Source organism: Notothenia rossii (genome assembly GCF_949606895.1).
Source record: "Notothenia rossii genome assembly, chromosome: 3".
Taxonomy (NCBI): Eukaryota; Metazoa; Chordata; class Actinopteri; order Perciformes; family Nototheniidae; genus Notothenia; species Notothenia rossii.
This window is the reverse complement of record NC_136901.1, coordinates 6734839-6759191: the sequence shown is the minus strand read 5'-3', so window position 1 is coordinate 6759191 and position 24353 is coordinate 6734839. Positions and strand designations below refer to the sequence as shown.

At 41.1% G+C, this 24353-nt stretch overlaps 1 pseudogene across 1 annotated transcript in view; it reads left to right on the top strand.

Annotated features, from left to right (window-relative positions):
* Positions 1-24353, top strand: part of LOC307034603 — a 265376-nt pseudogene that overhangs the window by 71823 nt on the left and 169200 nt on the right. Inside the window, exon 2 of the transcript in view lies at positions 18263-18408. The product of the transcript in view is annotated as an uncharacterized misc_RNA (transcript). The remainder of the gene's footprint in view (positions 1-18262; positions 18409-24353) is intronic.

Sequence of the window (24353 nt, the reverse complement as noted above, 5' to 3'; positions counted from 1 at the left end):
AAATATTTTTTACAAATCCTCCCAAAAATAATAATAATGTGGCCCTAATCCTCTTCCGTACATTACAAACGTGACGTCGGAGACAATTTTTGAAAAAAAACCGTATTTGACATACGTTCATAACTACGGAAGAGGATTAGGGCCACATGATTTCTTTTTTTGGGAGGACTTGAAAAAAATAAAAATAAATTTGTTCTGAGAAAAAAGTCAGAATTCTGACTTCAATCTCAGAATTCTGACTTTTTCCTCAGAACAAAAAAACATACATTTTTTTGGGAGAAAAAAGTCAGAATTCTGAGATTAAAGTCAGAATTCCGAGGAAAAAAGTCAGAATTCTGAGAAAAAATAAATAAATATTTTTTTCAAATCCTCCCAAAAATAATAATAATGTGGCCCTAATCCTCTTCCGTACATTACAAACGTGACGTCGGAGACAATTTTTGAAAAAAAACCGTATTTGACATACGTTCATAACTACGGAAGAGGATTAGGGCCACATGATTTCTTTTTTTGGGAGGACTTGAAAAAAATAAAAATAAATTTGTTCTGAGAAAAAAGTCAGAATTCTGACTTCAATCTCAGAATTCTGACTTTTTCCTCAGAACAAAAAAACATACATTTTTTTGGGAGAAAAAAGTCAGAATTCTGAGATTAAAGTCAGAATTCCGAGGAAAAAAGTCAGAATTCTGAGAAAAAATAAATAAATATTTTTTTCAAATCCTCCCAAAAATAATAATAATGTGGCCCTAATCCTCTTCCGTACATAACAAACGTGACGTCGGAGATTTTTTTGAAAAAAAACGCATTTGACATACGTTCATAACTACGGAAGAGGATTAGGGCCACATGATTTTTTTTTTTGGGAGGACTTGAAAAAAATAAAAATAAATTTGTTCTGAGAAAAAAGTCAGAATTCTGACTTCAATCTCAGAATTCTGACTTTTTCCTCAGAACAAAAAAACATACATTTTTTTGGGAGAAAAAAGTCAGAATTCTGAGATGTTTTTTTGTTTTTTTAAATCCTCCCAAAAATAATAATAATGTGGCCCTAATCCTCTTCCGTACATAACAAACGTGACGTCAGAGAAAATTGTAGAAAGAAAACGTATTTGACATACGTTCATAACAAACGTAACGTGGGAGTATCATATGCACGCAAAATCGGACCTCTGTATCTATTGCACGCCTTTGCAAAGTCGTTTCATTTGTACGCAGACTGAAGAGAGTGGGCTGCTCCAGGTACGCTGCAGTAACTGTGACTTCAGGGCACTTTTGTGCTCAACCGTGGATAACATGTGAGATTCAGTGGCAAGCCCCATCCCCTCATGTGTCAAGATAATGAGGCCCTGCAAGGTTAGGTGGAGCAACCAGAGGAGTTCTCGCGTAATGTGGTATCTACACTAATCTGTGATCCTCACTTGAGGTTATTTTAAGGTGGCGCTTCGGTTTGTCTTTCAAGGGCTACAAAACTTGGTGCCGATGCATGAGAATGTCAAGTGTCAATTACAGATAAATGGATGGAATACTGATGTTATCTGGTTTCGTCACTGCTGTGCGCTCAATGGGCAATGAGATGAGGAGAGAGGGACGCCAGCTGCAATGTAATATACAATTAGGAGCTTCACTGCTCAGTGCCAAAATGTGAAATGAAAGATTTAATGTGATTGCGAAGTGTGTGTGATCCACGGTGTCCTGAGCGAGGGCCGTGCGTGATGCTCAGCCTCTGAGTCGGCGGTTTTATTTCACGACTCAGCCACCCTCTTTGGTCATCACCTGTTCGAACAGAAGAGCTGTTATTGCAATCAACAAAAGGGTTTCAAATGGCTCCATATGGGCTTATACAACAGCCCAGTCGCAGGTGCTGGAATCTATTTTTGATTTGAATGGTGTTAATAATATGTGTAAATTAGCCCACTCAACATGCTTTTTCAGGATTTGAAATGCAATTAATTCAATTCAGATCATGCCTCATTTATCTTGCCCAGCATCCAGCCATTCCTACAGGTGTTAGAATATAATCTACACAAGGACAGATCCAAATTAGGCAGACTTTTTGTGTTTATATTGCATCATACTTTAGTTTTATCTCCCTTATTTGTGTCACATGATATTCCCAAATAGTTGTATTTAGCTTAATTCACATATATCACCTTTGCATGCTTCTTTCCTTTGCATATCATGAAGAAGAGCACATACAGTGGGGCAAAAAAGTATTTAGTCAGCCACCAATTGTGCAAGTTCTGCACTTAAAAAGATGAGAGGCCTGTAATTTTTATCCTAGGTATACCTCAACTATCAGAGACAAAATGAGAAAAATAAATACAGAAAATCACATTGTCTGATTTTTAAAGAATTTATTTGCAAATTATGGTGGAAAATAAGTAACACCAGCAACAAAGTTGTAGACCTGCACCAGGCTGGGAAGACTGAATCTGCAATAGGTAAGCAGCTTGGTGTGAAGAAATCAACTGTGGGAGCAATTATTAGAAAATGGAAGACATACAAGACCACTGATAATCTCCCTCGATCTGGGGCTCCACGCAAGATCTCACCCCGTGGGGTCAAAATGAGAAACAAGAACGGTGAGCAAAAATCCCAGAACCACACGGGGGGACCTAGTCAATGACCTGCAGAGAGCTGGGACCAAAGTAACAAAGGCTACCATCAGTAACACACTACGCCGCCAGGGACTCAAATCCTGCAGTGCCAGACGTGTCCCCCTGCTTAAGCCAGTCCATGTCCAGGCCCCTCTGAAGTTTGCTAGAGAGCATTTAGATGATCCAGAAGAGGATTGGGAGAATGTCATATGGTCAGATGAAACCAAAATAGAACTTTTTGGTAAAAACTCAACTAGACGTGTTTGGAGGAGAAAGAATGCTGAGTTGCATCCAAAGAACACCTACTGTGAAACATGGGGGTGGAAACATCATGCTTTGGGGCTGTTTTTCTGCAAAGGGACCAGGACGACTGATCCGTGTAAAGGAAAGAATGAATGGGGCCATGTATTGTGAGATTTTGAGTCACAACCTCCTTCCATCAGCAAGGGCATTGAAGATGAAACGTGGCTGGGTCTTTCAGCATGACAATGATCCCAAACACACCGCCCGGGCAACGAAGGAGTGGCTTCGTAAGAAGCATTTCAAGGTCCTGGAGTGGCCTAGCCAGTCTCCAGATCTCAACCCCATAGAAAATCTTTGGAGGGAGTTGAAAGTCCGTGTTGCCCAGCGACAGCCCCAAAACATCACTGCTCTAGAGGAGATCTGCATGGAGGAATGGGCCAAAATACCAGCAACAGTGAAAACCTTGTGAAGACTTACAGAAAACGTTTGACCTCTGTCATTGCCAACAAAGGGTATATAACAAAGTATTGAGATGAACTTTTGTTATTGACCAAATACTTATTTTCCATCATTTGCAAATAAATTCTTTAAAAATCAGACAATGTGATTTTCTGGATTTTTTTTCTTCTCATTTTGTCTCTCATAGTTGAGGTATACCTAGGATGAAAATGACAGGCCTCTCTCGTCTTTTTAAGTGGGAGAACTTGCACAATTGGTGGCTGGCTAAATCCTTTTTTGCCCCACTGTATGTCACTGCAACTTCTGTGCATTTTGCGCGACTCTTTCAAACTTGATTATTCTTGTCAGCTATTGTACTTTTGTTTCAAGTTGTCAATACAGGCTTTTATGATTAATTACAATAGGTGTTACGTGGGGGGGGGGGGAATACATCAAGACACATCCCACACACAGCTCCAAGGCACCCTCTAAAATAAATAATTGAATAAAAATCAATAGTAAGCGCTTGAACAGATGTACACATTTGATATTTTAGACGTGTAAGCTGCAGCCCTCAACAACTGCTGCCTGAAATGCCAGATCACTACTTCAACTATTTTTAAATGTCAACTTAATGACATATTGTGCCAGATTTAATTATTTCCATCACGACATGAGCACTTTTTTTTAGCTGACTCTACTTCAAACTGTTTGCCCCCAATTTACTGTGCAATACAATCCCCATTTAATAAGCATATTTATACAACTTACTCTAAGATAAATGAAACTTCAAAAGAGACACTTCGTAGGCAAACATGGATGCGACAAAGTTTGTAGGTGACATTTTGAGGGATTATTCCCTTGAAGGACGCGTATACCTTGCAGTGGGTGTCAGGTGATTGGCAGGAAGCAGAGTGTAAAGCAATACCGCTCTGATGTGAAGACACTCAACTGTGGCACAATGAAATACCGATTAAACAAGCTTGGACGGAACCAACTGAAGTCTTTGTGTTTACTATGATGGATTACCTAGCTGGAGCTGTGGCAATTACCAAGTTGTTTCAATATACAGTTGAGTGGCAGCATATGGCTTCTTCTGAAGGGATGAAAACAACGCTGGAAAAATCCTTTAAGCCAACAATCGCCGTGATTGATTTGACTTTTCCTTAATTCCATGCTTTGTGCTTTGGAGAGGCTCTGAACAACAGTCACAGGGTAACGATTTTGGTTTCGGAGGAAGTAAAAAAAGAACTTGGATGAAAAATGAGCCACATGTATTGATCATTACTGCCTGATGAAGTCCTCAAAGAGTCAACTGAAGTAAGAAGAGAGTAAACCGAAGAGCTACCCATTACCATTTGAATAACTCATCCGGAAGGAGCTGAAGAACCACTCCTGAATGAAGAGGCTTGCTGTCCTATACTTGCAAAATCCCTGCAGCCACAAGAGGGAGAATAGTGTCATTCTCAAGATTGATGTAAAAAGGCCTTTGAAGAACCCACCACAGTTCCTCTGAGGGCATTGTTCCATACCCCTCGTCAGCTGACAGATGATCTGGGCCTTCCTAATTTGATCAAGATCTGCTGATATCAAAGCTCAACAGGGGACCTGCTGTCTTTGCCACGGTCCAGGAGTATTAAGGCTCAAAATAGCTGAAACATTCACTGACTTTGTCCAGCAGGACCCATATATCTTCATATGTTTTGCATTATCAGGATGAAATCAGATGAGTAAACAGCGCCGACATCGCACAGAAACAGAATGAGATGGAAAGGTATTTCCAAGAGCCTTGAAAGTCCACTCCAGCTGAAGTAAACATTTAGTTTCTAAGTATTGATCAACCCTCACAGATAACCGTGTTCAGTGATTTTCCATTTGCTACAATGGCTAGAGGCCAGCTGGTTTAACAAGTTTACATGTTCTGCCTCAGTGTTAAACAAAGAACAAAGTTGCATTCATCAGGAATAAATGTGCCCCGAGTATAAATGTTATTATGTAATGTATTGAATTAGACCATTACTTATTCTCTTGCTTTGTAAAAGTGTTCATAACAAACTTCAGAAGTCCGAATTCTGTGCCAAACCACAAAAAGGCGGTTGTGTTATTTTTGGAGGGCAGAACTGTTTCATTGAATAGTCTGTTTGAAAAAGATACATGTGGTTTGTTCTAAATATCTGAGTTTATTTCAATATTCAATTTTAGTGTGTTTCTTCATAGCAGGGTAATAATTGTGACTTCACAGTTCAGACTGTGTGACGTTTGAAGTGTATGTTACGGGCCAGCTTGCCACATACTGACAGCAAACCTCCATGCTAGCGAAGGCGGTGATGTGTCACTTCCTAACAGAGATTTCAAACACGCTCATCATCAGCGGGGAAACATAGAGTGTGGATGGTGTGGACTAATGCCAGTTAACATGTGATTCACACAATCTGCTATACAGTGAGTGAGACACCCTCAGGGGGAAAGGGAAGGCATGTGGGTGATCAAGGCTTCCACGCAGAGTTCATGTGCTTAAAAGACAGCTTTTATGACTGCTTAAATACTGAATCATCTGGCAACAAAATGCACTCATGGCATTATTACGGTCCTGGGTAGGTCATGGATGTCCTGTTGACACACATAAGCCACGATCCTTAATGCAGTCTTGAATATCCGAGGCAGACGATCAAAGAGATTGTTGAATACCGTGCCGTAGATTTGTATCTTGGAATCGTGAAGTGTGTTGATTGTTAGCTTGTCACTGACTGATGGCTTCTTTAACAGTCTCACATACACAATCATTGCATCTCAAGTGTTTCATTTCCTATCGTCGACAGCTGCAAACATCCACCATATGGAGGCGGGAAAATCCTGTTCTTGAGCAAAAAACCTAAACACAGATGATCCAATGTAAACCTTCAGAGAACCCAACTTTATTTGGGACTATCCCTGCTCAATCTGCACCTCAAAAAGTAGAGAATGCTTTTTAATTGAGTGCTAGAGCTTCCTTACAGGTGCATTCCCTTTCCTTTTGAGTACATACACAGAAGACTGGGGGGAAAAGAGCCCTCTGACAGTAAGCCGCTTTCATCTAAATGGGAATTATCAGGCTGAACTGCATCGAGCTATCATTGGAGCCGATCTGCTAATGACTCAGATTCTCTGGCTTTGGAAAGAGAAATAAAAAAAGGCTCCAGCAGTGGTGAAAGAATACTCCAAAAGAGCTCATTACCATCCTCACTCCTTCTACTGTACATGCGGCTATCATTAAGCCTGCATTTTCGATATAATGACCTTGTGTTGTTACATGGCTGCCATGGGATATATCAGTAATGGTCCTCAAGCCACTGTCTCTCACTATGGCTAAAAGAATGACCAAAGTTCACATGCGAAAAACCAAACACACGAAAAGTCTTCCCAGCTATTCAGGAAGGGCGCGAGAGCCATTGGCCAAGCCGTGAAGACTCAACACATTGTCACAATCTTTGATCTTAGGGGTCAGAACTGCGCGTGTGTGTCTGTGGCAAATTGTCAGACATGTTCACGTAGCGAGCCATATCGATGTGACGTGCCAAAGTGGAAATCTATCTGCGGGTATATCGCTAACAGGATGTTTGACGGCGATGATCGTGCCATGAAGAAGGTCATCATGTTGTTCTCGATGCAAATTGGAGCATTTTCAATTTGCTATTAGATAACCGGGTTACGTCCCTGTCTCCGTGGGTATCTATTTCCTGCTCCGCTGATCAAGAACAAGCAGAGGAAAGGATGTAAGGAAGCAAACTAATGTTGTCAAAGGTCTCTTGCTAGACCCATGAGTGATGTGATGGTTCATTTCCCGACTTCACTTCGTTAAAATGACGATGCCAAATGTAACTGATAGCATGAAATAGCAACCATCAGAAAAAGAGGATTCAGTAGCCCTCTGTGTTTCCTTTGATGTGGCCACTTGATCATGCAAGCGAGCAGCAACCAATGGGAAAATTACAGTTTGGGTGACACATCCGTTTTGCCTGCCTAATGTGCCTCAGATCAAAGAAAGTACATAATTTTGTTTTTCCACTCAAACTTTAGCCGCTCCCCAGGTCCACTGTGTCTAATCCATTTTAAGACACACTGTGTACCTCTGGGCTGAACAGCGGGTTACAGAGGTGGGAGGGAGCATTTGTGTTCCTCCACTGTTTCCTCCAGTTTTAGTCACGACTTAAAGCTCCTTGTCCGTTCCTATAACTCAGGCACGGGGAACAAAAGGAGGGATACATTAAATATTTCAGGATTTCATAATATCTCAGGTTAATGGTATTGATGCGTTGGCTCTGAGTATCCGACAAGTGGCAGGAATCTGAATTATTCATGTCCAACATGAAAGTAAATAGAATAGCGTGTACGGGAAATTGTTTAATTCCCTGTTGACTTGTATATTCGGAGAGCATTGTCGATGTCTTATCAACAGGATAAGCATTTAAAACATGAATTTATTTAATTCACAAGCAAATGCAATATTTTATTTAAAACTCAAATATGATTCTTACTTAAAAATATTGCTCAATTACTCGTCTCCTTCAATCCACAAGAACTCTATGATTAATAACATACTGTATGTTTTCCGTCCCTTCCTATAAAACTGATATCACCTCAGCAGCTTATGTACAAAGATAAAAAGGAAAGTAATTAATTGTTAAACCCTCTTTCTTGTGCTCTCGGTGTGTGTTCGTGTGAAGTTATTTGATATGAATTTCGTGCTACACCAGCGTTATCAAAGCCCTTCTTGCAGAGATCACCAAACCACATTGTTTCCCAGCCTGTGTACATTGGTTCTTACATGCAAAAGAAACAGATTAAAAGTAATTTCAAGCTGCAAATGTAACTGTATCTTCATCTATATTTTAAATGGTGAACATAAAAGTCTCCTCGAAGGAACATCAATGGTATCTGAAAAGTTTGAGCAGTGTAAGCGAAATACTCTGCGACATGCATTTACAGAATAGAAGAGTACTGAAAGAGAGGCACTTTCCTCACCAGGCACTGATGGGTCCCCCGGCTCTGAATCCTGGGAGTCTGGAAGCTGCCTCTGCGATGACCAGCCACTCCAAAAGAGATTATTTTAAATGTCACTCAACATATAAAAAGCTAGCGACAAAAGAAAAATAGAGAGAGAGTGGAACTGCTGGAAATGATGTGGCCGTCAAGTCAGAATTTGAACATTTTTAGAGAAGTTTTTTGCAGATAAAAAAGATGTACAGACAAAAGTCCCTTTCACATATTCCATTCATCCTCCCCTGCATCCCTTCCCTTGCATCTCGCAGTTGGAGGAACTTAGAAAAAGATAAGTTAAGTTGCCTTTGGTGTTCCCACAAACCATTGTCTCCAAGATATTCTTATGCCAGCCCAGTATTTTTCAAAGAATACTTTCATATTGGATATATCCCTTCCAGCTTTAAGCCCAAAAGCAGGAAGTAGGGAGACGGAAAATAATAAAGCAGATGAGCACATTTTTTTCATTAGTGCATAACTACAACTTATAATAGTTTAGGTTCAACCAAGAGTTTGATTTCCTAACCCTTACTTAGCCTTCATTTATGGGGTATTAATGGTCTTTCCTTCCCTTAACTGACCATACTTGCAATGCAATAAAGCATTAGCTGCTTTTGTAGAAGGAGGTTATTTTCCTGGAACTTTTAAAGGCTGATTTGTATCTTTCAGACTAAATGCTCCAACATGTATCCTGTAAGCTTCGTAGGAGCCGACTCAAAGGTCCCATGTCATGCTTTTCTAGTTATTACCCGTCCCCTTGTGTGTTATGAAGGTTTTTATGCATGTAAACGGTCAAAAACCCTCAAAGTACACACTGTAGCGAGTAAAACTCTAACACAGGAAATACCTGTCTATGCTGCCCCAGAACGCCTCGTTGGACATTTCTCTTTTTCCATTTATTTCTTCTGGGAACCTCATGACGTCCTGCGGAACCAAAATGGACCAATCCGCGGAGCTTCTCACACACCGGGATACCTTGGCGTCACTATCAAACGCAGTGGGGAGGGGGAGTCCCATTGACTTGCATAGAGCTCCCTGGTTGGTAATAGACGAGTTGGGATCGCGGAGAAATGCTCGCAGCGTTTATAAACCTTTTTCTTACTCAATATCAAGCCACACTTATTGTTTTTACTTCGGCTTTGAGTGTTTGTGTGTGCTCAGCATGAGTTTTGCGCTGTCTCGCCGGAAACCACACCAGTAAGCCAGCTCACTGAGCAGCGTGCCTCGCAACGTCCCGACCAATCAGAGCACACTGGGCTCATAGTGAGGGGGTGGGGGGGGAGGAGCTCCAACAAGCCGTTTAGGACAGAGAGTGAATACCGTTGAATACACATACTATACAGAGATGCTATGAGAAACCAATGTGAGTTTGGAAAATTGCACAGTATAAATCTATTTTAGTCGACCTCAACAATGGAATTCTGATCAGTAGAAATGGCCATGACATGGGACCTTTAAAAACATCCTTGTGCACAAAAAACCCAAGGTCATGTTTACCAAAGCAGTACAGCACACATTCATTTAGAGCCTGGCAAAGAAGGCCAAGCAAATAATAGATAACTCAATAACATGTCCCTACGTAGTGTTGCTTTCTGTTGGGCATCTGGCACGGATAGGGCAATATGGTATTACTGCCTGTGAGGATAAATTCATACCTAACTGCCTGACACAGTGCCCCTGTATGGCTTCACTTCCTGTCAAGCATCTGGTATTGTCTGGCAGCTACCTACGTTAGCTTGGCTTCCAGGGAGGTTAAACATGGCATTAGCAGCCTGACAGACTGCTTGTATGTTTAGCAGCCTGTATGTAGCTTCAGTTTGTATCTTCAAGGCCTCTGTTTAAAATGCAGCCCTCAAGTCCAATTTTACTTTATAGAAGTCTCTGCCAGAATGCGTTGGCAGAATATCTCAGTTCTGAAGTTACTTATACCACAAATGACTCTTTGCAAGACACTATCTCTGCATGTATTACGTATTTACCAACAGCTATTTAAAGAGCATTGTGCAAAGATAGAGTGGAATGAGTAACAGCGGTATTCTTGGATGCCAATTTCCTTTTAATATGGAGAGGTCCACGGTTTAAAAGAAAGCAGATGGAGGCGGGTTAGATAATAAAAAGCAAAGTAGCCAGAACAGCAAACAGTTGCACTTCCTACAACTTCCTGTTCCTTCTTGCCCATATTTACAACTTTAACGAGAATTAAAAGTAGTGGTCCAATTAATTGAGCCTATTATTCTGTGAATTGTATAAAGAGTTGGCATTCAGACTAAAATGCCAGATTCTGGTACAGCTGCATACCATTTTGAACAGCTTGAGGTAGTGTTGTTCGATAACTATAATTGAACGATGCTTTTAAAAAATAGTTTCAAAGGTGTTCCTCCATTGGAGCATCACTTCCCAAAAGGCAGACATGGTTTTGCAGACATGAAAGAAGACGGATTGGAATAGAAAGGGCTGCAGTCTGGCTCCTCGAGGTGGACTGCAGGTATCAGTGTATATGTTCAGGGAAGTCAGAAACTGGAAACATGGCAACAGCATCAAACAGTCTGTGACGTATTGGGTCAACTCCCAGTCCACCTGAGTGGGCAAGGCCTGGAGCAACAAATACACCTTTTTCATTTACAGTGATGCCCAAGATGGACGTTCAATTGCAAAACCACATTTTCAATTCAGCCGTCGCATTGTACTGCAGTATAACACAACTTGTACTCAGTCAGAATAAGTATCAAAGTTTATCAAGAAACTTTCCGCATTAGAGGTCAATTTTATAAAGGAGATTTTGGCAAACTCTCAAAAGAGCCTCCCTCATTTGGTGAACTCCATCAGAGGGGGAAGTGATTTAAATTAACCCAGGTTACATGCTTTGAGCAATGCTTCCAATGGGATTATGTGGAGCTCTTCAGACGGATTTGTTGGAGTGTGTGTCTGTGTGAGAGAATATTGAGCTCTCAGCAGCCAGATGTCTGCAGAGCAATCCCTCTGCACAATTACCTCCGGACATCTGGGACCTATAAACACAGCAAGCAACTCCAGCGCTGTCTCTTTTTCTTTGTCCCTTATTGTCTCTTCATCATTGTCCTTTCTCGCACATCTTTTCCTTCCTCTTGCTCCCTTTACTGTGTGTGTGTGTGTTTCTTTCTCACACAGGCTTGTTTCTGCTTTGTCCTTGGTCACAAATTCCCTGCAAGAAAACATTCATATCCCTTGTTTAACCTGAACACATGCATTCCTCTGTCTATTGGCCGGTTCTACCACCCCTGCATATGCACATACCCTCTTTATTTCCCTCTCCCATCTGGTCTCCACACTGCTTTCTCTCCCGCTTACTTATCTTCTCTTTCTCTTACATGTCACTACTTTTGACTCACCCTGAGCACCAACAGCAGCAGGGCCTATTTGCTATTCAAATTTATTTTCTACAAAATCATCACCTATGTGTTGTGTGAGTTGGATATATCATTATCCAAATGATTGGTGAACAGCTTTCTGGAAGTTTCACTTGTTAGCTATTTCCTTTTGAATTTTTTTGAAGTACTTTCTACGTCATTACATAACCTTTGTTATGGAAATCTGCCTTCCAACCACTCAGGAGCTGCCACACCAACATGTCACATCTTTTGTATTTAACTTGCATAACACAGCTCACACAGCCAGCTAATGCTTTGGAGGTGTTTTACTGACCACCTCAGGAAAGCTTAGCCTGTCTTCACTGTAGAATAACAGGAAATAGACACGAGACAACTTGAACTTTCATTTTTACTAAGATAATGTTTCCTAATTTGGCAGTGCAACCACATCCTCATTGACTCATGTTTGACTAATCAACACAAAAGGCTGCAAATGTCAATGTACAATATAATTCTAGCGGAAAACTAGATATTTAATGACACTAATCAGCGGTCATAGAAAGACGAAATCAGAACGCTTAAGGGTAATTACAAATCTGTGTAAATTGACGTTTTAATCAATGTTCTGTTACTCCTACATCAGTTTTTTGGAAAACAGCACTTACTGTATATTGTCTCTTAAAAAACGTCCCTTACTAAACTTCACCGAAGTCGACCTCCAATTTGCTTCCTAATGCTTTCAGTACCATCTTCAAATTAACAAGAGTCATCACAACAAATGCAAACTTAATAGATATTTTATTAAGTCAGAACATTGTTGCTCTTTTGAGATTTAAGTGTAATGGCCTTGTTGCAAAAGTGTTTATTTGACAGAAAATAATCACTTGGGTTTTATTATTTGGTGAAGAGCACACAGTAATTGCCTTTTTCCACTACTTCAAATAGACATTGCGCAATAAAAACAAAGGGAAAGAAACAGTTTGTCCTGGAAGGGAGGCAAATCTAACTGAACTCCGCCTCAGGAAATGAGTTTACCTGACAAACCTGTTCAAATGCTAATTATAATATTATTAGCTTCAGTGTTATCCAGCAGTCGAGCAACAGACAGTGTAATAAGGTGAAAACAAACATGTGTTAGAGTGCTAGAATCAGCTTTGTTTGTACAGCGCAAAATGTGGAAGGGGCGAGCATGTCCTGTTTGTAACCCAGCTGAGGCAAGGGTAAATAATTTCTCCATAGCGGGAGCATAACGCGTCTTGTGATGATTATAGGAGCCAGAGGAGTAAACAGGGCCTACGGAAAGTTTACCATAGCCCATATAGCTCAGGTAAGCTGTCACTTCAATCTAAATATGACCACCGAGTGCACAGGAAGCTGATTTAAAGAGAACGGAGGTGGGTGGCTGCATGTGGTTAGAACAACTATCATTGTTCTCGGTAAAGTAAGGAGGAATAGCTTCTTCTTTTTACATGGTTAGCTGGAAGTTTAGGTCCAGGCGTTCAGTTCATTGTATTTTATTTAATTTCTTAAAGTTGATTTAACATAATTAACCAAATGATGCGTTATGCGTACCTAAACATTAAAAAACATCACTTCCCCTTCAATCTTTCTTTTTATTATAGTGCATCACGTTTTGAGTCTCTTCATTTTTCGCTCAAACATAAAAGGCTGCATGTCTCTCCGACAGCGCGCGGCTGTTTTCCCCCTCAATATTATTGAGCTGGTCCCTAATGGCTTTCGGAATATGGGACAAGGCTTTTCATTTATTTTTGGACGCTGTCAAGAGTCCTTGAACTACTTGTCCCCGTCATCTGGAGTTTCAGGTGGGACTGTTAACCTTGTGAAAGTCGAGTGAGGCTTTCAGTACATGCAGATCCCCACTCTGGGCACTCTTGTCATGAAGCATCTTGAAAAACTAATCTAGTATTAGAGTCAGGGTAACATTAATAAGCTTAATATGATCCATGCTACTGAAGGGGTGTCATTCAGCGTCTCATGTCTACCGGCTAAACAAGAAGAAATTGCTATCATTAAGATTTCAGCGTTCGGTTGACTTGGTAGGACCTTTGGTTACCATGGTGACAACAAGTACGGGATATAAACACAGCAAACCATCGTTGAAAGGCTAATTTGTCAGAAATACTGCAGAAACTCAGCTGGTGTTTACAGAGCAGGCAAACAAACTTACACTGAGTCCATCTCTTTACACAATGTATGCAGCACAGAGTAACCATGGTGACACATGCTTTGATCCTCCACAAAAAGTAGTTTGCATTATTGTTAGCTCTTTATTGGTGTAAAGCAGGTTGGAAGTAAAAAGTCAGGCCGTTATCAGTTTGATAAAATTACAATTTAAGCTATGCATTTACTTATTACAAATACATCAGTTTGCTTCTGCTGTAAAAATGACAATCATAACTTTAATACAAATGTGTTAAAGGTAATGTTACTTGACAGTTCACTCGTGAACAGATTAAAATTGCACATGAATAATGAGTCCGCAATGTGGTGCTGAATAACTCTGACATACTGTGTTTCTATTATAAATGAATCCTTTGGCACACAGCTTATAGTCACCATTTATTTTATCAAAATCTGAACAAGTATTTACTTTGCTAGGATTCACACCCTATGGAGTTTCTCACATACAATCGCTCACGTTGCAACTTGAAACAGTTAATTATTGGCAGAAGGCTAGGTGATGACCCGCAGCTCGTGTCTTGGCTCTTGACAAGCTGATTGCTTTGGACTTCTAGGCGCGGGGTTGATGGGAAGGCGTATTTGAGGATGACCACAGGGACGTGGCGCAGGTATCTCATTGCTGTAACAGGAGATGGAAGCTGTCAAGGTGTGAAATATGAGCCAATGACCTCTGACCCCGGCAGTGCATTAGAGAGGGGGTGCAGAAAGGTAAAGTGCCATTCAAACAGTTTTGAATTGCTGTTGAAAACAAGAAAAATGCGTCACTAAACATTGTTTCTATCATATGCCGCCTTCTGACTTGAATACATTTGGATTAATTTCCGCTCCATCTTAATTATAATAATACATTTTATTTGCGGGGCGCCTTTCATAGCACCCAAGGACACCTTACAGGGCATAGGGGCAATATAGGGAACAATTAAAACAGTGGATTTAGTGAAATATCAGCCGGGGTAAAACAAGACAAACAACAGGAAATGTGCTACAGAAGGACACAAAAGGACACAGGGGCCGTTTCTCAATCGCGAGGATGCTTGCTTGGTAGCACATGTCTTCCGAGTCACTTCCTTCAGAATCTAGGCAAGAATCCTTCCTGGCATTCGGAGAACAAAGAGTGGAACAGGCTAGCATGTGTGCAGGCGTGCGTCATATGAGAAGCCCCGCCTTACATTTTCCGCCACAGATTTGGGGAAATTGGTCCGTGCGCAAAGCATTGTGGGGATTTGAAGGACGCAAAGTCTACCCATGTGCAGCCTTGAAATTACCCCCAAACCAAGGACGCGGCCTCGGTAGAATTCCAAGTATGCTGGAGATTGGAAAAGTCCTTCGGCAGCACTCGATGATGTAGTATCCTTGAAATATTGGCTTGGAAGCCAGTGTCCTCGAGATTGAGAAACGGCCAGGGTACAGTTTATAAAGAAAAAGCCAGTTTAATGCCAGTTCTTGACCAAAGATTTTTTTATTTCATAACCTGGTATAGTGTCTGCTTTCCTCACTTCCCACAATCCTGCAGGGCAGTGAAGATTTGACGCATTAAGAAGACAATTGTTTGTGAAATACTTTCACATAATCCTATGACCCACTTTTGGTCTTTGTAGAAGAACCTCAATGAATTTCTTTAAATGGCTTTATCGCAGGCCTTTCTCAAGAATACATTCCCATCGTTTAATGTAAATGTGAACTTTTTCTGAGCTTTTTATAACAAGGATGATTTTTATACAGCCACTCGGCATAGCGATGACTCACTTTCTGGGCGAGCATAGCACGACACAGACCTAACCCTGTTTATTGTAACAATGTAAATGCGGGCGTCTTTTTGATGCTGGGGATTAGTTTTTTGAGTTCATTTGCAGGCCATCTTTATCCTTCATACATAATAAAGTGATGATATTGCCGGTAGGGCTTTGGTATTTGTATTGGATTGCCACAAGGCGTTCCCGTGTGAATCGTAGGGTTACTCAGGTGATGAGGGCAGAGCTGCTAACCTGTTTGATGTGACTGGGACTTTGTGTCGACACAAAACATGCCTCTAATTTCTATATAATTAAAACATGCAATGCTCTGCTGAAAGATAGTTAATGTCATGTTCTTTCTTGTTCCGTTTTCACTCGGTTCACTCAAGTGATCTTTAGTCGGAAAACATGTTGTTGTTTTGCTTGGCTCACTGAGTATAAACTCAATCAATGAGTCTATGTCCTCCACAAGAGCAGACCGGTTGTCCAACCCAAACTATCTGCATATAAAAAGCGGATATGTTGCAAAAAAAGCACAACAAAATCCTTTTTTTTACCACAACCTCTTTGATGGATGGATAGGAAACAGGCAGCTGGCTAACCATGAACTTCCTGGTCATGTAAACCTCTTCCAGTTGGAGCCATTAGTCATGATTCAGGAAGGAAACTAAAGCAGTGTTTTCTCTCTGTTTCGGTGATGATGTCATTTTTGGAGGCCGTTATTAAAGTGTTGATGCTAATAGTTCATTTGAAACTACAAATGTTTCACAGTAGAAAGAATAAATGAAAAATAAACAGCTGTTAAAATGAACCAAAAATTCTTTACAGGGTTGTTTTTTGTGCCCCACAAGTAGCCACAGGGCCAAAGTGTGTGTCTTACATAACACATTATTCAGGTCGTTCAAAAGTGTCACACAAACTGTACGAGAACATAAACATGGAATGCAAGTCAAGATTTATCGCCGAAACCTCCTGCACCTGAGTTTCATTTCCCCCAGGACTACAATCGGTAAATGCACACCATGTGGCAGGTTGTAAAGTGCACTTCCTGGAGATACCACTGAACCTTTTTTGATCTTAAACGGCTGCCAACGGAGGCCATCTGTCATGTTGGAGGAGGGAAGTGAAAGCAGATAAGTCTCGTAAGAGTCTGACTGTAAACAGATCTGAGCGGCACATATGGGCTCATAAAGAACATGGCCCCTGCATTGTAAACACTTCCCATTTTTAGAACGCTTAAGAGTCGACACTAACCAGATAGTGGCCTCTGTGGCAAAGAGCTGCGCTGATTAGAACTGCCATCAAACAGAAATGCAAACTTGCAAAGGACACTCTCTTCTATTAGTCTCTATTTCTGTGACTTTTACACTTAAACAGAAAACAGGGCGATAATTTGTTACGGTGTCATCTCTGTCTAACACCTTGTCCTGATAAGAACATATGAGGAGGATGACAAATGCATTTTTCTCCAAGTATGAGGTGTTGACAGTGTTTACAATGCTGCAGTTTAGAACACACACCTCATGTGTTTGCTAATGGCACAGTCATTTTCCCGACCTGTAATCAAAATGGCTCTGCTGTGAAATTAGTGCAAGAAAGCCACAAACGACTGGCAACAAAAGTTCTCGCTCATGCAAAATTCCTGTTGTTCTGGAAAAGCACATTTCACACATGCTTTCAAATCCTTTCATTTCTCAATTGCCCGTTACGCGATGGATTACAATGGCTGTGATACAATCTCCACAATCCTTTTGATGGCCAAATAAAGCTCCGTGACATCAGTAGCAGTCTGGAAACGTGTGGCCAGATGTCTTTCTTGATTTGTTGGCGTATTTAGAAGCATCAAGACCAACCCTGGTTTGGTATTTCCTGTGAAGACTGTGCTCCTATTCATAACCCATCACTTTGATACCAGCCATCGTCTGTAGTCACTATGACCTCACTTGAGAGTTCCCCCCAAATCTCTTCAAATCAAAGAGCCTGATGTTCGAAGCTCTGATAATAGTGGAAAAGCTCAGACCCAGACTTTGTATCCAACTTGTCTCGCCCCCTTGTATTTCCTTGCTAAAGCTTGCCTTCGTGGATAAAAAGCACTTTGAAAAGAACAACACGAATGCTCAAAAAGTCAAAGGAGGAGCACTTAGTGGAATAATGATGCCATTTAGCATCGCCAGTTTGTGTGACCTAGATAGAGAATGACACGAGCAGAGTGGAGTGGCTTCCTTTCGCTCGCACTGCAGCAATGCTGATACCTTTCTGCTGAGAAATTGGATGACTCTGTCAAGCACAATATGCAAATTTCAGTCTTTTTCACAAAAGCCATCTGACGTTTCTGAATCAAATTTAAGGATGTGCTCCAGCAGCGGGGGAAAAGTCTGGGCATCAAAAAAAAAAAAAATGAGACATATTATTTTTGTTGCTGCATATTTTCTGAAGGATTCCCTCTTTTTGTTTGTCACTCCCGTACTGTATATCAAAGCCTATGCGCTTCAGCTCGTGTGTCTTTGCTTATTAATACATGGCAAATCTGCTAATGAGAAAAAAACGGAAAAGATGTTCCAGACAAGGGCAAATTCTCTGTTTACATATTCATGAGGAGCCACTGATATTTTGGTCTATGAGGCCTTCATCAGCATGACAACATGTTAAGATGATGACAAATTGGCAAGGAACCTCAAGCAGACAGACACACACACACACACACACACACACACACACACACACACACACACACACACACACACACACACACACACACACACACACACACACACACACACACACACACACACACACACACACACACACACACACACACACACACACACTCCTGTCACTTTGCTGGAGTCCAACAAAAGGGGCGATCCAAGGGCATCTTCTGGTCCCAGGCGCTTCATAGTCTGACAATTCTGCAACAGTCTGCACTTTCTGCATAATTCCCCCTACTACGGGTCTAAATGACCTGCGTGATCGCCATGAATATCAATGTCACGCGTGTCGGGCACCATCGATTCGGCCTGGTTTGATGCATGTCGCCGGCTCTGCTTGGCTGGAGGAAGAGGGAGAGGAATTATGCAAAAGTTGGATATTGCCCGCTGAGGCATTTATGTCACTTGTCAAAGCAATGTATATATCAAATTGAGGAATGTTATAGAGATTGGAGGCTTTTAACACTACTGGAGAGCTTCTGCACCATCTGAAGAATCGTTGTCTCTGGCTGGGAGAATAACAGTTATTTTAACATCCTGCCCAATCATGAAGGGGATTATGTGTCAGCTGTGTCACCTCTAACCCACACAAACAGGCTAAATGAACAATCAGTTGAGTTGAATGCCATTTTGCAGTGAAGCCATTCAAATGTATCATAAATTGAAAGTCAAGGCTGTGTGAAACAGGAATAAGAGTAGTGTAACAAGTCACAAGCTTAGAATACAATTGAGTTCTTTATTTTTCACTGACATTTTATTAAAAAAGTATTAACATACCACTGCTTGCCATGGTAAAAGCCTAAGAGCACTTCATCAAAGGACACTATCTTAGGGCTCCTTGAGGCAAAAAGACCCACTGCGAGTACAGAGAAATGGAAGGTAATTGGCGATTGAACACCCTTAAAATATATCCGTATTCAATAAAACCCTTGCTCCCTCTCACCACTTTCCTCCCTGTATCACAGTCATTTAAACAACTTAACGTTCTTATATCATAACGATTATGGCAGATTATGTTACATTGGGCTCCTGCTGTCATTCTGTGGCAGATTCTCTAATTTGACAGAGACCACCACTAGTCCTCGGCCAGGACAAGTGCCCTTCAAATAAAAAATCTCTCTGCCAAAACGTACAACGCAAAGCCATCAGGCTCAGCTGCTCCACATCCTGACCTCTCAAAGTGGCTGCCCTCCACCACACATTACATTTGTATAATGAGGGTAAAAAGAAATACCGACTGAATACAGGCTCAAGTTCTAAAGGTTAGATTGATCATCAATTCGAATTAGCATAGCATTATCTCTCAAATGCTTCCACTGTGCTTTATTTACTGATTGTGTTTGCCAGGGAATCAATGGAACGGCCCCCAAACTATCCCCTGCTGACATTTGAGGCAAACAAAAGGCAAATTGTCTGACGCAAAGGAGAAATAAATAAACATGAAAACCGACAGAAATATCCAGGACCAGAAGAAGCTCTGTTTTTCACAAGTCTCCGGTGACTTCAATATCAGACTGGAACGGTCCCTCCAGCTATTTTCAGTCTGCTCTTTGTGTCTGAATATCAGCCAGACACTCACATGGCTCACCACCAGATCTATTTACTCTACCTTTAAAGAAATCAAATAAAAGTCCTGATTATAATCTTCAACGTGCTTGTTCAACGTGACCACTTTAAGCCAGGCTGGCGTAGGCAGTTGCGTGTGCACTGCTGTAAAAATAATTGCAAGGACAATCTGCCTCGAGTAAATTTGGACCTGTGCCTTTGGATTTTTTCTTTTATTTTTAACTCTCATGTCACATTTCAGGACATCACATTTGGTAAGGGAACTTTATTTTAGTGAAGCGCCCGACTGTGCCCTGATGAAGCTGATGTTTCCTGATGCACAGCTCAGAGCGGTACATATGTGAAGGAGGACAGGAATGCCGACTGTGAGATAAACTGCAATACTTTTGAAGTCGGAAGCACAAAAAAAATGCTGTGCACTAGTTTGTTCTGGGTCTTACTGTGCGCTGTGAGTTTCTTAACTTAAGCTTTCCTGGCGCACCTTGATCATACATTTCTCCCCTGCACCAGTAAGATATAGCTATCAATAATTCATTCACCAGAAGAATTGTGTGTGCTCTTCAAGATGTGGCTAATGTCTGCAGTCATTTTTATTAGGCTTCTGAGAAAGAAAAAGAGACAGCATAGTTTCAAACCGTGACACCGCTTGCCACTTTATTTTCCTTTGAAGTAAAAATAAAAACAACATTTGAATGAAAGTCCAAGCACAGCAGTTCTCAAAAAAACGTACTTCTGCACATAATTCACATTCTTCCAAACACATCTCTCAGAAAATGCACTTCCAGTGGAGTAGATATGTCTGAAAAGTAGGTTGACCCAGAACAATGGAAGGTCAAGGTGTAAACACTGCCAGAGACTAATAGATGCCGTTAAGACATCCATTTGCAATAAATGTCCACGGCAATCATGTTTTCTGTAAATTGTGAGTCGTACCAGCTTCTCCTGAGGGGACCACACATGCATTTTACATGATCCATATTCGTAAAGTGAGCACTAAGTTGAGGAACAACCGCACTCATGTGCATGTAGGAAATGAGACATGCTATGTAGTTTAGTGCACATGATCATATATCAGAGCAGAGGGATGCAAACAGAGATTAGGACTGAAAAAACAAGGTGTGTAAACAGGAGAGGGGGAGAAACCCATCTGGAGTATCCTGCGTGATTAGATGTGATTTCGCCTCTAAGGGTATAAAGAAAGAACGTCCCTGCTCATTACTGTAAAAGCTTGGCGGTGGGGGGTGTGTGTGCAGTGACAGCACAATCCCTGTCACATACTTGATCCTGCTTTATTAACTTAGCGCGGTGAGACACAGCTACTCTCTGTGGATAGCGGACGACTTGTTGTGCTACGGATTAAATGAAGCGTTCTCGAAGAGATCTGAGATCACTTTGTATTGCTGGAAGCATGTCCAGGGGGGGCGTCATGTGCGAAGAAACGTTGCTCCATGTTACATAAATTCATAATAACAATTAGAATTAGGGATGTCCCGATCACCTTTTTTTGCTCCCGATCCGATTCCGATCATTTGATTTTGACAATTTGCCGATACCGATTTTTCCCGATCCGATCTTTATGCAATGCATAAAGAGAAAAAAAAGAAAAAAAGCATTCAAGTTGTCCCTTAAGGTTATTTTTTTATTTAAATTGGATATTCTAGCCAACATGGATATAGCTTCTTTCTTTCACAGCAGCATTGGATCAGTTCAGTTGTGCAGCATTGGATCAAAACAAAATAAAGCTTATCAGTACTCGTTAGCTTACTGCTACAATTAGACACTGCGCCCACTCTGTTGCCAGATTTGAGAGAAATAAGCCACCAGGGGCCGTATTCACAAAGCATTTTATCTTACCGCTAGGAGTGCTCCTAACTCGCGCTAAAAAATTTACGTAGGAGTTTTTTCTTAAAAGTTATTCACAAAGCCGCTGAGACCTACTCATACTAAGGATAAATCACTAAGAGTGAACTAAGAGTGACGCGCCGTTGCTATGGATTAGGTCGATTCTCGTGCATGAGTTTAGAAGCGGTCAGAACGGTGATTGGTTGTTCAGAGCAGGCGGTCTCGGTGAAACTCATCCGCAACATCCCACAAACGAGCCCACTAAATCACCGGAAAACAAGGAAGTAGCCTAGGCTAGAAATGTATTCCTATCAAATAGTTATGGACAGTGCAGTTAGCAGAATACACGCATGATGACAAGTTTGTGCAGACCACGATAATGACGTTGTATATGCACGTTAAAGAGAGAGAGCAAACAATAAAAACACGTAAATTGCATTAAATCAAGGAGGCAAAAGCACCCTGCAAACTATTATCCAATGAGCATATTTCCAGCACTTAAACACTTTCAATAACAGCCCATACCGCCGTTCAAGCCCCCCTATCATGATGAATGAAAACAATCTGCGTGTTGATGGAACGTACTTTCTTTCTATTGACGAACACTTTTTTTTGACTCATCTTTTGATGGCGCAATTATTTTTTTATGTGTCAATAGCACCGACCGCACCGGGCATACCTGCAATTGCCATGAAGTTGGCTTTGATCCTGTGTAGTTGTTGATTGTCCAAAGGAAACCGGATAAACTGTTGGATGATATGTGGACTAGAGAGCGCGTTGATGGTTTGGTTTATGGCACGGCTGACTGATGGTTGCGATATTCCTAAATCGTCGGCATTGCAAAGTTGCATTTTCCCTGTTGCTAAATATCGTAGTGTTGCCAAACATTTATTTCCGGACTAATCGGGTTATTCCTGTTAGTCGGGGACGTTATTGCATCCCGCACTAATTCCACAACAAGTTTGATACCCTCACGATTTTGCCTATATCTCTTGATCAATTCACAGTCTTCCATTGTCTCCAAAACATTTCGTCTCGCAGGCATTTTCAGATTCTTTGTGAATAGGTCTGAGTTAGGAGTCCTCTCGAGACTTTTAAGCTCTCCTAAACTTAGGTGCTACTTTTAGGCCTAAAATAATTTATGAATTGCTCTTAGTGAATACAATTAGGAGTCCTAAATGTAAGACTGACACGCCCATTATGCTTAGGAGTTTCTCCTAAATTCGCCAGTTAGGAGCTACTTTTAGCCCTAAGATCCTTTGTGAATACGGCCCCAGGTCTATGAAAAAAAGCCCCAAAGAAGCAACACATACATGATGTTGTGTAATTTGAAACCAAAACTAAGGCCTCAGGATGACTTTAAGACTTGAACATGGTCCTTTTTGTTTTGTAACTCGAATGTTAGAGTAGAAAAGGTTTTCATGACCCAGGCTACATCAAAATTATTATCCCTTTTAAATAATTGTTCCTTCTATCAATAAAAAGCTTTGATTATAATCAAAGGTCGCATTAAAGGTTGTTATCAAGAAAAAGTCAAACTCATGCTGTCTTAATTAGAACGCAATCCCAGCAGCTCTGTCAATTAAAGCAGATCGTGAGGGCAGAGATAATAGAATGGGATTAGATGAAACCCATTGTCCTCTGAGGACTTTCACATACTTCAATTAACTCTGCAAATAACCTAAATAAAATATGAGCATATTGCAATATTCATTTTCGGCATTAAAACGGATACCGTGTGAATTATGCAATACATAAAAGAGGACCATCTGATGCCAGATGCGTGAGTAGGTTTGCGATGATAGGATATGATAGGATAAGGGAAGCTCTTCATGGATGAGGTTTTGGCTGCCGTGTGCACACACCGCTCTCCCCTCTGTGTCTCCCTCTCCCTGGCAGAGAGGAGCTCCTTTAACCTTTTCTGTCTAGAACTCAAATTAGAAATATAGTCTCTCACTCTGAGAGCCAAGCTCATTAAAACAAATTGGGCTTCAACTCATCATTTTAGTATCCAGGCCATGAATATGCATTATTGAAGCATAGGACATTATCTGTCTCATTCTGCTCCGTTTTTAACCCCGGGCCAATTCGAAATAACTATGTGAAATATTTTTATGACGCTAATATGTCATCCTTATAATCAGGAAAACATTGTGATATTTACAAGCTTCTACATTTGCTAATTTATTTGGATGTTCTCATGTGGGGTTAAGTGGAGTCACGGTTTGCTATTTATTGCTGCGAGCAGACTCTCCCTGTGGAACATGAAGGGAAACAACCACTTTTGTAATCTTCCCGTCAATATTCCTGAGTCGTATATCAAAAGGGAGTGCGTGCAGTGTCAATGACATAATCTCACACTGCTGTCATTCTCTCCCAGCATGCCGAACGAGCACAAAAGGGAAATAAAGTCGGTTGCAACTCCCCGTAAGAAAGTGCCAGATGCTAAAAGAGAAAAATCATTCTCATCTCAACTGTGACAATATGCATCAGCTGCACTGTTCTGTACATTCAGCCGTGCTCAGATAAATTGCCATGCATGATTTAGTCTTTCAGAAGAGGCTGGCAGACATCTCTTCGCTTAGATATTTCAGCAACCACTGGCCGTTTCTCAATCGCGAGGATACTGGCTTGGTAGTCGCATACTTCCAAGTCACTTCC